The following is a 15350-nucleotide window of genomic DNA, read 5'->3' on the forward strand; positions in this document are numbered from 1 at the left end:
ATCAGATGCTACTGTGATGACCACAGTTAATATGTTGCTACAGTAGGTATGTATTGAACATGACTATCACTTGAACATGTGTTGTGTGAAACAGGGGCACTTGTAGGACATTTGTACAGTGCAAAATGGAAACTCTGTGAGCTCATGGTTTTAGCGTGCAATGAATCATATTTGCACACACAACATTTCAAGAAATGTAGAGCTTAGAAAATGAATGAAACATTTATAGTAGGCCTGTGTGCTGGTAAACACTTGTGAGCTTAAGCCCAGAGCTAACAGAGTGGGAAGTAAAGAGGAATTAATAGGAAGAGAAATGTAATTAATAGTGCAATTAAGAACTGGGATGAAAAGAAGATGGGGGGGGGACAAAAAAACATAAAGAAAACAAGTAAAAAATAACAGGCTAAAGTGACTGAGCACACGATTGGGCATAGGCTTTGAGACACCCGGTACCCAGTTGCTGAGTCTGGCCTTTAGCATGACTCAGGGACCTGAGTGCCCACTATACCACACAGGTTGTGTGGATCCTCCTACTCAGTCTTGTACTCTGATTAAAATTACTTTGTAGTTAATGTTTCAGCAAGACAAGTGACAGAGGCCAGTTTTCATCCAACCTTAGTTCTTTCCCGAGTGCCACATTCTCACAGTGTTGCCTGGTTTGTAGGTACTTGCAGTGCCTTGTAAGGCATGGCTGTCTTTACGCCAGCAGCATTGCCCCTCCCTCCCCCCCTCCGCTCCACCGCAACCTGTCAGTCACAAAGCAGTTTGAGTATCATCCCGAATCTGAGATATGTCAACTTGCTTGCAACACATCCACACATCCAAGATCCTCCTGAATTCAACCTCCATTAACACTCAGTTTCTTGTCACTGATGACCACTGTTTTTAATTATGTTTCTTTTCAATTTATTATATCTTATTCAATTATGTTCTTTATTGTTTCTTTTATATTTTTCATCCTCTCTTCTAACTTACTGGTTTCTTTTCCCAAGTTTCTGTACCTACTAGTTCTTAATTATATTATTCATTAGATTTATTTTGTTCTTCATTTACCTTTACTTCCTATACTTGTCATCATCTCTAGACTGAAGCTGACATGATGCTTACAAATCTCTTCTCTCCTAATTTCGAAGCACAGATCTCTGTCTAAACTGAATGACTATCTGTTGCGTTCTGAACATATCTGCACAAAGAGTGTTACAATACATTTGTTCCCTAATTACAACACAGCAGCCACAAGTTGTGATTACGACTTTCTGATTGTGCTCTCACATAAACTTATTATATTGAATGTTTCAGGTTTATTGAGAAATACAAAATCAAATGTTTCGAAACTACTGAAATAAATGATGACAGTTCTGCTGTATCATTTGAAATCTTTAGTGTAATGTGACATTGACAAGCTGATCAGAGAATATATTATATTTTATTTCATTTGTGCTTTGTTTCCATGCAAAGCAGTGTTACAGGACACAACAGAAATTGATTAATTGGATACTGTAGCAGTCCAACCTTTAAGTACGTGTTAACAAAAAATGAGTGCTTAAACAAAGTAAATACCTCTTGAATGATTTGACATAATTCCCTTGGACATCCCACTATCAATTGTAAGATTACACATGACTAAAGTAGATATTCATTAAATGTAGTGTAATATTAATAAAAAAAGCACTGACTTCTCAATATAAAGCAAAATACAGTTTTACTACAGGATGTGGAAATTATTGCCCGAGTATGATGCAGCAAATGACAGGATTCCACTGGCATGCTGAGAGACACGATGATACAGATGTCACTGCCTATGACAGTTTCTCCTTCAGCTTCATTCCCCTTCGTCACACCACAGGTGAGGTCCCTCTCATTGTAGGGTCTGAGTGACCTGACCTTGCTTTTTAACCTTCGACAATCTATTTCCCTTTCCTCCCTTATGGTAAGACAGTTTTGTGTATTTTCACATGCATGTTGGCAGTATTACAAATTTCACATTCTGGAGGTAAGTATTGGCGAGAATTTTTGCCTCAGTGCAGTGGGGATCAACAGCAGAACTATGCCCAAATTTACAGTGATTCACGGATAAGCACTGCAAGAATACCTTAGGAAATGGGTAGATTGCCTGTGTATTCTTTCTTTTCCATTGCTCTACTGTGAGAATGCCTTTTTCATCTCAAAGTTGTTATAGCGTGTTGCTTGCTTTCAGTTGTTGATTGCATAGTTATTCAGTGCTACTGTCCCCATTTTGTTCCAGTCGCCTGGGCAACATTTTGGCTATCTCTTGAATAACAACAAATTTTTACAACCCTTCCCTATCTCTTGCTAGGCCACAGATCTACTATTCCTTAAAACTGTTGTTAGTTCAGTTTCTGTTGTGCAAAAGTGTCTTTTATTTGTGTTCACCTGTAATTATGAGAGAAGTATATTTTGACAACTAATACTCACTTGACCATACAATGTGCCACAGAACAATCAGAATAACTGTATAATAAACACAGAAATCTGTTCTACAAAAACTCTTTGAGCAGCCTTCCCTTTACATGTGCCACACTTTCCACCTGTTAGCTGTAACAAAATAAAATTAGTTTTGCAAACAATATACAGGAATCAGGTATGGTTACACTTTTGTGTCTAAATGCCAACTGATGGTATGGTAATATATGAGGAACTTATGGTCAAAAATACACTCCTGGAAATGGAAAAAAGAACACATTGACACCGGTGTGTCAGACCCACCATACTTGCTCCGGACACTGCGAGAGGACTGTACAAGCAATGGTCACATGCACGGCACAGCGGACACACCAGGAACCGCGGTGTTGGCCGTCGAATGGCGCTAGCTGCGCAGCATTTGTGCACCGCCGCCGTCAGTGTCAGCCAGTTTGCCGTGGCATACAGAGCTCCATCGCAGTCTTTAACACTGGTAGCATGCCGCGACAGTGTGGACGTGAACCGTATGTGCAGTTGACGGATTTTGAGCGAGGGCGTATAGTGGGCATGCTGGGGACCGGGTGGACGTACCGCCGAATTGCTCAACACGTGGGGCGTGAGGTCTCCACAGTACATCGATGTTGTCGCCAGTGGTCGGCGGAAGGTGCACGTGCCCGTCGACCTGGGACCGGACCGCAGCAACGCACGGATGCACGCCAAGACCGTACGATCCTGCGCAGTGCCGTAGGGGACCGCACCGCCACTTCCCAGCAAATTAGGAACACTGTTGCCCCTGGGGTATCAGCGAGGACCATTCGCAACCGTCTCCATGAAGCTGGGCTATGGTCCCGCACACCGTTAGGCCGTCTTCCGCTCACGCCCCAACATCGTGCAGCCCGCCTCCAGTGGTGTCGCGACAGGTGTGAATGGAGGGACGAATGGAGACGTGTCGTCTTCAGCGATGAGAGTCGCTTCTGCCTTGGTGCCAATGATGGTCGTATGCGTGTTTGGCACCGTGCAGGTGAGTGCCACAATCAGGACTGCATACGACTGAGGCACACAGGGCCAACACCCGGCATCATGGTGTGAAGAGCGATCTCCTACGCTGGCCGTACACCTCTGGTGATCGTCGAGGGGACACTGAATATTGCACGGTACATCCAAACCGTCATCGAACCCATCGTTCTACCATTCCTAGACCGGCAAGGGAACTTGCTGTTCCAACAGGACAATGCACGTCTGCATGTATCCAGTGCCACCCAACATGCTCTAGAAGGTGTAAGTCAACTACCCTGGCCAGCAAGATCTCCGGATCTGTCCCCCATTGAGCATGTTTTGGACTGGATGAAGCGTCGTCTCATGCGGTCTGCACGTCCAGCTCGAACGCTGGTCCAACTGAGGCGCCAGGTGGAAATGGCATGGCAAGCCGTTCCACAGGACTACATCCAGCATCTCTACGATCGTCTCCATGGGAGAATAGCAGCCTGCATTGCTGCGAAAGGTGGATATACACTGTACTAGTGCCGACATTGTGCATGCTCTGTTGCCTGTGTCTATGTGCCTGTGGTTCTGTCAGTGTGATCATGTGATGTATCTGACCCCAGGAATGTGTCAATAAAATTTCCCCTTCCTGGGACAATGAATTCACGGTGTTCTTATTTCAATTTCCAGGAGTGTAGACAACTCCACTTTTCATGAAATTTAAATGTTAACTGATTCTGGTAATACTTTTCAATTTGAATCAAATAACAATCTTCTCAAGCTTCAAAAACAGACAAACATGTTTAAAATGACTGAACTACAATCTGTGGAATAAAATTTTGAAAACCTATTACATTTCAGCTTCATATTTGGCCAACTTCAGCAGCAGCCGATAAGACAACAGGAGTGCCTCTCTGGAATACCCCTATTGCAATACATATCCAAAATGGTAGAATACTACCGTTGCAAGACATTTATTTTCAGTTGTTCCTTACATTATTAATTTAACATAGTAAAGTATAATCATGGAAGAGAATGTGCAAGAAGTTCATTCTAGATAAGTAAGAAAACCTGAAAGAGAAAAGTAATTGGAATGTGACCAAAGAATATTCACATGTGCAACAAAACTGGACAACTCCTAAATTTATACACAAATTTCAGCTCTATTATTCACTTTGTATCAAAAGATGAATTGAAATTTACTCTTAAACAATCATAAGAATCCTCTGAAAAATATTTAATATTCTACACCATCCAGGCCTGTGTATATATTAGTTTTTGGTCATTCCTGTAAAAAAATGAAAAATGGAGTTGTTCATTTTTGATAATGCCCTCCTAATATTAACTACTTTCATTCATTGTTACTACTAAAGTGTTTATTTTTTGTTTAGCAATTTTAACAATGAAGCATACATTCTATTACCCACAAAACTTGTTGCATCTATGTCATTCATTACAGAAATGATTAAACAATGGAAAATCCAGGATGGAATGTAGCAATGTAACAAAAAGGATAGTTGCTACTCACTATACAGCGAAGATTCTGAGTCGCAGAAAGGCATGACAAAAAGACTGTTACACAATTAGCTTTTGGCCACAAGGCCTTTGTCAAAATCAGACAACATACACACATACAGACACTCACACAAGTGCAACCACACACACACACACACACACACACACACACACACACACACACACACACACAAAAACAAAGGTTCCAAGACTTCATGCGAAACCACAAACTGACAATTCGCATGAATGGACACAGGCAGACAGTGTTTGTTGGTAATGAGGATCACCCTGTGGCTAAACATGCCTTGGTGCACGGCCAGCACATCTTGGCACAGTGTTACACCGTCTGAGTTATCTGGATACTTCCCACCAACACCAACCTATCCGAACTCCGGAGATGGGAACTTGCCCTCTTCAATATATCCTCTCTTCTTGTTATCCACCAGGCCTCAATCTCTGCTAATGCAAGTTGCCGCCACTCATACCTCACCTGTCATTCAACATCATCTATGCCTCCACACTTCCGCCTCGACTTACATCTCTGCCCATACTCTTTCCCTTTAAATATGTCTGCTTGTGTCTGTGTATGTATGGATGGATTGGAATGACTCCTTACACTCTCCCTTAAAACCCACATCCTTTCATCTTTTCTTTTCCTTCCCTCTTTCCTGATGAAGCAGCCGCACGTTGCGAAAGCTTGAAATTCTGTGTGTGTGTGTGTGTGTGTTTGTGTGTTTTATTTATTGTGCCTATCTACTGGCGCTTTCCCTCTTGGTAAGTCTTGGAATCTCTGTTTTTAATATATTTTTCCCATGTGGAAGTTTCTTTCTATTTTGATGTAAATAAAATATAAAGAAACTTCCACATGCAAAGTTTGCCAAGGAATCCCATTCCTGATGTCCAGGCGGAGCTTCAAAGATTCCTCAGAACCTTAGGCCCCCTACAAAACCTTTCACCTGACTCCATCAAACTCCTGACCCCACTGACACCTCGCACTCCTACGTTCTACCTACTTCCTAAAATTCACAAACCCAATCATCCCAGACGCCCCCTTGTAGCTGGTTACCAAGCCCCCACGGAACGTATCTCTGCCTACGTAGATCAACACCTTCAACCCATTACATGCAGTCTCCCATCCTTCATCAAAGACATCAACCACTTTCTCGAATGCCTGGAATCCTTACACAGTCTGTTACCCCCGGAAACCATCCTTGTAACCATTGATGCCACTTCCCTATACACAAATATCCCGCAAGTCCAGAGCCTCGCTGCAATGGAGCACTTCCTTTCACGCCGATCACCTGCCACCCTACCTAAAACCTCTTTCCTCGTCACCTTAGCCAGCTTCATCCTGACCCACAACTTCTTCACTTTTGAAGGCCAGACATACCAACAATTAAAGGGAACAGTCATGGGTACCAGGATGGCCCCCTCGTATGCCAACCTATTTATGGGTCGCTTAGAGGAAGCCTTCTTGGTTACCCAAGCCTGCCAACCCAAAGTTTGGTACAGATTTATTGATGACATCTTCATGATCTGGACTCACAGTGAAGAACAACTCCAGAATTTCCTCTCCAACCTCTACTCCTTTGGTTCCATCAGATTCACCTGGTCCTACCCCAAATTCCATGCCACTTTCCTTGACATTGACCTCCATCTGTCCAATGGCCAGCTTTACACATCCGTCCACATCAAACCCACCAACAAGCAACAGTACCTCCATTATGACAGCTGCCACCCATTCCATATCAAACGGTCCCTTCCTTACAGCCTAGGCCTTCGTGGCAAACGAATCTGCTCCAGTCCTGAATCCCTGAACCATTACACCAACAACCTGAAAACAGCTTTCGCATCCCACAACTACCCTCCCGACCTGGTACAGAAGCAAATAACCAGAGCCACTTCCTCATCCCCTCAAACCCAGAACGTCTCACTTGTGACAGGATACTTCCCAGGACTGGATCAGACTCTGAATGTGGCTCTCCAGCAGGGATACGACTTCCTAAAATCGTGCCCCGAAATGAGATCCATCCTTCATGAAATCCTCCCCACTCCACCAAGAGTGTCTTTCTGATGTCCACCTAACCTTCGTCACCTCTTGGTTCGTCCCTATGAAATCCCGAAACCACCTTACCTACCCTCTGGCTCCTACCCTTGTAACCGCCCCCTGTGTAAAACTTGTCCTATGCACCCTCCCACCACCACCTACTCCAGTCCTGTAACCCGGAAGGTGTATACGATCAAAGGAAGAGCCACGTGTGAAAGCACCCACGTGATTTACCAACTGACCTGCCTACACTGTGACGCTTTCTATGTGGGAATGACGAGCAACAACCTGTCCATTCGCATGAATGGACACAGGCAGACAGTGTTTGTTGGTAATGAGGATCACCCTGTGGCTAAACATGCCTTGGTGCACGGCCAGCACATCTTGGCACAGTGTTACACCGTCCGGGTTATCTGGATACTTCCCACCAACACCAACCTATCCGAGCTCCGGAGATGGGAACTTGCCCTTCAGTATATCCTCTCTTCTCGATATCCGCCAGGCCTCAACCTCCGCTAATTTCAAGTTGCCGCCACTCATACCTCGCCTGTCTTTCAACAAATTCTTTGCCTCTGTACTTCCGCCTTGACTGACATCTCTGCCCGATCTCTTTGCCTTTACAAATGTCTGCTTGTGTCTCTGTATGTGCAGATGGATATGTGTGTGTGTGCGAGTTTACACCTGTCCTTTTTTCCCCCTAAGGTAAGTCTTTCCGCTCCCGGGATTGGAATGACTCCTTACCCTCTCCCTTAAAACCCACATCCTTTAGTCTTTCCCTCTTTCCTGAAGAAGCAGCCGCCAGTTGTGAAAGCTCAAAATTCTGTGTGTGTGTTTGTGTGTTTTATTCATTGTGCCTATCTACCGGCGCTTTCCCACTTGGTAAGTCTTGGAATCTTTGTTTTTAATATCTTTTTCCCATGTGGAAGTTTCTTTAACCACAATCTCCAGCAATCTTTTTGTTGTGCCTTCCTGAGACTCAGCATCTCCACTATATGGTAAATAGCAACTGTCCTTTTCATTATATCATTCTAGAAATAATTACAAACATATGAAATAATAAGAAATATTTAAAGTTGTGCAAATGTAAGTTTTAAAAAATCTGTCATCCCCGATAGATTTCTAAGTGAATTAAATTCTTAGAGAATATTTTATTTTGCAGTAAGGCATTATAACCGTCTATACACAGTAAGGCATTATGACCGTCTATACACAACTTGCAGAGGTAATTAAGTATATTATTACTATATTCCAGGTCCAATTATCACACAATAAATTATATCTACAATCCAGCAATCATGTATTTCACAATTTGTTAGGTATTTATCTGTCTTCACAGAAAACTGTACAGCAACAATGCTTTAGAATTGTTGTTGTGATCTTCAGTCCTGAGACTGGTTTGATGCAGCTCTCCATGCTACCCTATCCTGTGCAAACTTCTTCATCTCCCTGTACTTACTTCAACCTACATCCTTCCGAATCTGCTTAATGTTTCATCGCTTGGTCTCCCTCTACGATTTTTACTGACTTCCACGCTGCCCTCCAATGCTAAATTTGTGATCCCTTGATGCCTCAGAACATATCCTACCAACCGGTAGGTCATTAATTTGAAACTACAATAATAATAAAAAGTGGAAGTTACCTAGATAGTAATTTGACCTACAGAACTTTGTGGAAGCCTTCACAACAATTCACAACTCATATATACAATCTGTCTTTGCACAAAAAGTATCATTCTCACTCTGAGACTTGTTCTGCATCTGTGATCATGAACATGATGTGAAGGTCTTTGATTTGAATGGTTAGATAGACAATGGATGCTTCTTATCTTTTGTCTTCAGTCAGAGTTTATATTTTCCTTGTGATTTTGGACAGTCACTACTTAGTTTTAGCAAAGTTGACATACCCATTTAGGACAAAACCATCAACAACTGGACAAGTAGCTGACCACAGCAATCATGAGGAATTAGAGCAGACAAGGTATAAGCTTTTTCTCCTGAAGCAGCTCAGCATCAAGGATTTATTTCAATGTAGATTAGAAAATGAGCTAAAAGCGATTCCAGAATATGACAATATTGAAGTAGAATATGAAAATATTAAAAAATCACTTACAAAAATTTCTCTAGAGGTACTAGGGACTGAGAGTAAGAGTCTAGGTAAATGGGATTCTCCATGGATGTCTGATGACCGGAAGATGTTGATTAGTGAAAAGAAAAATCTCTACAAAAAATGGTTATCAACTAAATAAGTACAGGACAGGCAAAACTACCAGACAACAAATTATTAATTGAGAAACAGAATTAAATTAGAAAAGAACAAGATATGGCAACAGAAATGTTTTGAAATTGAGAGTCAAATAGGTGCATCAGAAACAGCAGAAGTGTGGGGAACAATAACCAGTATGAAGAAAACACAAGTAAACAAAGCAGTAGACAACCTAATTTCCTTAAAGGAATGGAAAAAGCATTACGCAGACCTTTTAATTGAAGATAGGCCCTATTACATGCAAGGGAATGAAGTGAATTATTGAAGGCTGGAGGAAGATATCTGAATAAATGAATAACCTGCCTGATGAACAACTGTTGTAAAAGGATTGAAATTCCCTCAGAATGGAAAAATTCATATATGGTTTCTATTTTCAAGAAAGGGAATAGAAAAGACACAAACTGCTATACAGGAATTAGTGTAAACTGTACAATGAGCTGCTTATTTGACAAGATAATGTTTGAAAAAATTAGCCAAAATTTTGACAACCATATTGGCGAAGACCAAAGCGGGTTTAGGCAGAACAGATCATGTACAGATAACCTATTTATTTTACAACAACTAATGGAGAAATTTATAGTAGTAGGGAAGGAGTTACACATTGCCTTTGTAGATTTAGCAAAAGCTTACGATACAGTCCCTAGACCTAAGCTGTGAGAAGCTATGAAAGATATAGGTATGGATGATCACATTTTACAAATGTACAGAGATAATGTGGTACTGATTAAAAAAGGTTCAAAGTTATCAGAACCTATTAATGTCACCAAAGGTTTGTGACAAGGCTGCAGTATGTCAACCATCTTGTTCAATTTATATGTAGAATGGCTCTCTAAAATTGGAAGAACAGCTGCAGAGGAATGGGAATCACTCTCAATGATGGACAGATGTTTTCATTAAGTTTTGCTGACAATCAAGCTATTATAGCACAAGATGATTATGATCTTGAGATCATGATATGACGGTTATATGAGGAGTGCAACAGATGGGAATACAAATGAGTCTAACATAAACAGAGTATCTGGTGGCAAATACTGGTGCTAAATTTGAAGTACACATCAATGACAAAGCAGTTATGAGTCAGGTAGAGACATTTAAATATCTTGGGGCACACATTGATGAGAATTGACTGGGCCATACAGAAGTAAAATATAGAATAGAGTAAAGCAGAAAGTGTTAGGGCGTATGAATTCTTTTTGGTGGAATAAGAACATTTCCAACATCAATAAGAAAAGATTAGGTAAGATAAAGGTTGAATCAGTGCTCTGATATGGATAAGAACTACAGTTCTTAAATGCGGATCTCAAAAGAAGACTAATAGCTGTGGAAATGGATTATTTGTGTAGTAGTGCCAGAATTGTTTTTTAAAGAAACCTAATGATGAGACAAGAGGTTTAAGGCAAATGATACAGTGATAAACAGAATTGAAAGAAAATCATTAAAATGGTACGGACATATGACGAGAATGCCAGATCATCAGTGGCCAAAGAAAGTTTATGAATGGAAACCGCCCAGCAGACGTAAGCACAGAAGACCATGACATTCTTGGACAGATGACATAAATGGAGTAATGGAACATCTCATCATCGACAAGGAAGATGCACTGGATAAAGAGACTTGGTGGAGGATAAGAGGAACATAACAAGATGTTGTTATTGATTAATATTTGTGCTGATTAACCTTGTAATAATAATAATAATAATAATAATTTTGGTCAGTGCTTGCGATTGTGGAATGAAGAATATTAAGTGGTAAGAGATTGGACTCAGACTTGACCTATCCTGGCTGCCAGCTCTCAGAGTCCAACAGGCTACAGGAACAACATGAGATGCAGGCACTACCAGTGAGTCTCTCATCCAGTAGACCAAAAACTACAGTCCATGTCTCATTCACTGATAACCACCAGTCATGGCACACAATGCAAGAAGCAATAGGTAACCACATATACCCACTCCCTCCACCATAGTTACCATTTTCAGTAAAGTTTCCAGTTTTTCTGCCTTAAGAGACCGATTATAACAATGATCTTCTAAATTTGTGACAACATCGTGCTCATGGAGCTGTGATGCCAAAGTGTAAGTGACTCTATACAGCTAAAACACACCAGTAGAGCCAGAAGCATACCACCATAATGGCTGCCAATATGTAGGTTTCTCCAGTAATGGTTTTTTTGCATAATGACTCGGTACAGTACTCAGAACACTTTCATGTGATCTGACTGGCTGCAGAAGCTGTGCAATTCTCTCTTCAATGGTTACTTGTTTTTCCAATGTCTTTAGGGATTATACCAAGGCCATGATTATTTCTGCTTCTGCTTGTAGATTGCAGCCATATGAGAGGTGTCTATGATTCCTGCAAAGATCAGAGTTCTTAGTGGACACACATCTTATGTATTTTTCTTTTAAAATCATTGGAATGTTATTTATATAGTGCACAAATAGGAGTGGACTCACAGTCAGTACCAAACCTTGTGAGACTCCATGTTTTTATGTTTGCACAGTCTGAATGTAATTTTATTCCTGTGGTAGAGCTTCTGTCTTCACCTCTAATTCTTCTTAAGATCAAAATCCAGTTATAGAAGATGAATGTTCTTAATGCTTTAATTTTTTGTTCTGTAATTTAAGTTTATGGATTAGACAATTAAATAACATGGGGATATCAGATAATATACCAACAAGAAAATTTTTATTGTTTATCTTTGCCAAGGTTTCATTCACAAAGTGATACATTGCTATGGATAATTATTTTGGAAAAGCCAGACTGAGAAGTAATGGATAACTTTTGCTCAGCTTCATCAGTTTCTCTTTATTTTAAGGAGTTACTCATTTAGAGGAGCATTGCTTATGTCACTTCTGCAAACAAATGTCACTGTGTGCTTAAGTCTGTCAGGATGCCTCCACTGACTAACTGATTACAAAGAGAACTCAAGACTGTTCTGTCATGTAAGCTGGATATTTTAATATTCCAGTTGAAATACCATTATAGTATAGAATAACTTCATTCTAGTGACTTAATGATCTTTCTAATCGCCTTATGGATTGTATTTAATGCATACAGTGTCTACCAGAGTCAAACTCATGCTTTTGTGCAGAGCTGTTTTGTTTAGTAAGTGCAATGTTTGCTGCCACAGATGTAGTAAGCATTGAATTTTGTGACGAATGTTGTTTCTTGTTTAATAACATTCCACACTGTTTTTGCTTTACTCTCCAAGTGTTTGTTTTGCATGTAGTGTATGTATTTCACTTGTCTTATGTGGTGAATTTTACTACACTGATGCTGCAGCCCTTCTAAATTAAATTATCTCTCATCCTGTTACAAAAAGTTTGATCCTGTGTGTTATCTATTCCTTTTGCTCACTTCTGTTTAATTTCATTATTATTTGCTTTAAGGGTAAATAAGACTCAATATATTGAAAGAATACATGTAAGAAAGACCTTTTCCATTGTCAACACTTCCTGCTCTTCCAAAGAGTTCTTTTGGTAAGGTTTCTCAAAATACTGTGTCATTGGTTGTGATTCTATCAGACACTATTATTCTTTTCATGACCTGAACCTTACTACTCAGAGTATCTTATTATTGCTATTTGACCAATGGCCATTTGTTATCACTTACATGTGTAAATAACTGAAGGTTGGTGAAAAATAAAATAAAAAATTGTCACTAGAATTCCCTATGTTTTCCCAAGTTATTGTTACTTTACAGTTTTTCCATGTTTCCTGAAGACTCATTCAGTATTAAACAAATAGGAATGAAAAAAGGCAATGACTCACCAGAAATAGCTTGATATGTGACACACACAGACAGATGTCCATGACAATCTCAGCCACTTGTAGTCTCACAAAAAAATCCAGGTGTGAACTGGGAGAGAGAAAGAACAGAAAAAAAACTGGGGACGGGGCTTATGCACATAAGTCCTTTGATGTCCTTTACATGCTCCTTGTAGTGCACAATGAATGTAGTGCTCATATTCCCGTATGCATGTTGCTATGGCCTGTTGGTCTCACTGAAATGTACTTCTCCACACTGACTTTGTACACACCTGCACCTTAATCTACATCTACAGTCTACTCTGCAATTCAGATTTAAGTGCCTGGTAGATGTTTCTTCAGACCACCTTCAGACTATTCCCCTACTATTCCACATTCTAACAGCACATGAGAAAAATTAACAGTTAAATCTTTCTGTACAAGCTCTGGTTTCTCTTATTTTTCTCCCTCTGTGGGTTGGTGATAATAAAATATATTCACATTCAAAGGAGAATTTGGTGATGGATTTTCACGAAGAGGTCTCACCACTATGATAAATGCCTTTGTTTTAATATTGGGCACCCCAACTCACTTTTCATGTCAATGACACCCTTTCCCCTACTTCACGATAATACAAAATGAGAGCTGCCTTCTTTGGACTGTCAATCATATCTGGTAAGGAACCTATACTGCACAGTGATACTCTAGCAGAGGACATTCTCCTTGGTGGAGCCTAGCACATCCTGGATATTGTGACTGCTGGATACTAACCCAGTGAAGTTGTTTGCAAATTCTGTCAATGTCATTATTCACAGAGGGTAAGCATGCTGTTGGCTGCAGTTTGTCATTTTCTTGCCTATCTTGCTTTCTTTTGTTTATTGTCATGGCTGTGTGGAATGATTTATGGTTGCAACCATTAGCCAAGAACTTTGTACAATGTCCTAGTCTATCCCCTGTTGTCCTATATACTTCCATGTCTAGGAATTAAATTGTGCTCTTCTTCTCCACCTTGAGCACAAATTGTATCTTCACATGCATTTTGTTAAAATAATCATGATATCTGTGTAGCTCCATTTCAACTTTAGGCCATATAGTGAAAGTATCATCCACGTATATGAACCAGTATTGTGGATGTAAAGGAGCTGAACAAAGTGTCATTGCCTCAAACGTTTCCAAGAACATATTGGCTGCTAACAGAAATAGGGCGGATGCCAAAGCTGTGTCTGCTCACAGTATTTTACTTGTCATCTGAAGTATGTTGACAACAACACTCAATGAGCGCACACACATGCTCTTGTAGGATGAGAACAGTTTCATCTACTGGCAAGTTTGTCAAAAGTGACTGTGTCAAAATTGAGTATGCTGTCTGTGGGTGGAATTTTTCTCCCTTCATGCATTCTAAGAAGTACATTGAGTTGTTCACATAAGAGTCTGTTTTGTCAACTAGAGATCTTAATTTGCAGGCAAGATACTTTGCCAAATTGTACGTAGTAAAATTTACGCCATTCACTAACGGCCTTAAATGATAATTTTACTCGTGTAGTTTTGCAACTTCATGAATTCTTGAAGCAACTGGTACTCTGGGAATGAGTCTCTTGACTGTTTGAATGTCAGTTCCTGAATCCTTGACTGAAGTCTGAGTCTTTAGAATTATCTTGGCTGTGGGGTCTGCAAAGAGCACCAGTTGCTCCTAGAATTTATTGAGTAATATATATAACCTCTGACTATTTTTTCTAGTGAATTACCAATCTGTTTGTAATATACATAAATCTGAGGCTGGATGTAAGTATTCGGTGCCCAAAAAACTGTATTATTACCTAACAAAAAAGTAATCAAAATTTATTGATCTAGCTTAGTGATGGTGGTGGAGCACTACGTGTATGAAAGAAATCGAACTGGAAGTAACTTGCTCATTTGTTCCCAAAAAACAAACTGAATCATCCAATAACTGTGCCCTTTTTGTAAAGTGAACTATTGATGATATCGAAACGGGGTGTTCGGAATATGAGTTTACACAGAGAGATGCGCGTGGTTTTGTTGTATGTTTAATTATCTATCAAGAATCAACCAAGACATTGAAGGAAGTTTTTTATTTATATTTCGGGAGAACGTCTATTCGCTCGACAGTCGAACTTTGCTGAGTGAGAAAATCCTTTCAGATTTGGATCGCTAATAACTACGAGACTAATAGTATGAAAACAACAATATAATGTTTGTACTTTTGAGTTACGCAGTATTTTTATTGCTCGTGACATCATCGAATGAGTGTAGGCGCATGCACGTCGTGATTGTTCCGTGTTAGCTTTGTGTATAGTTACAAACGGGAGTAGCGTAAAAGCGGTAGGATAGCACTACTAAAACCCAAAGTGAGGTTATAAAAA

This window comes from Schistocerca gregaria, chromosome 8 (genome assembly GCF_023897955.1).
Source record: "Schistocerca gregaria isolate iqSchGreg1 chromosome 8, iqSchGreg1.2, whole genome shotgun sequence".
Taxonomy (NCBI): Eukaryota; Metazoa; Arthropoda; class Insecta; order Orthoptera; family Acrididae; genus Schistocerca; species Schistocerca gregaria.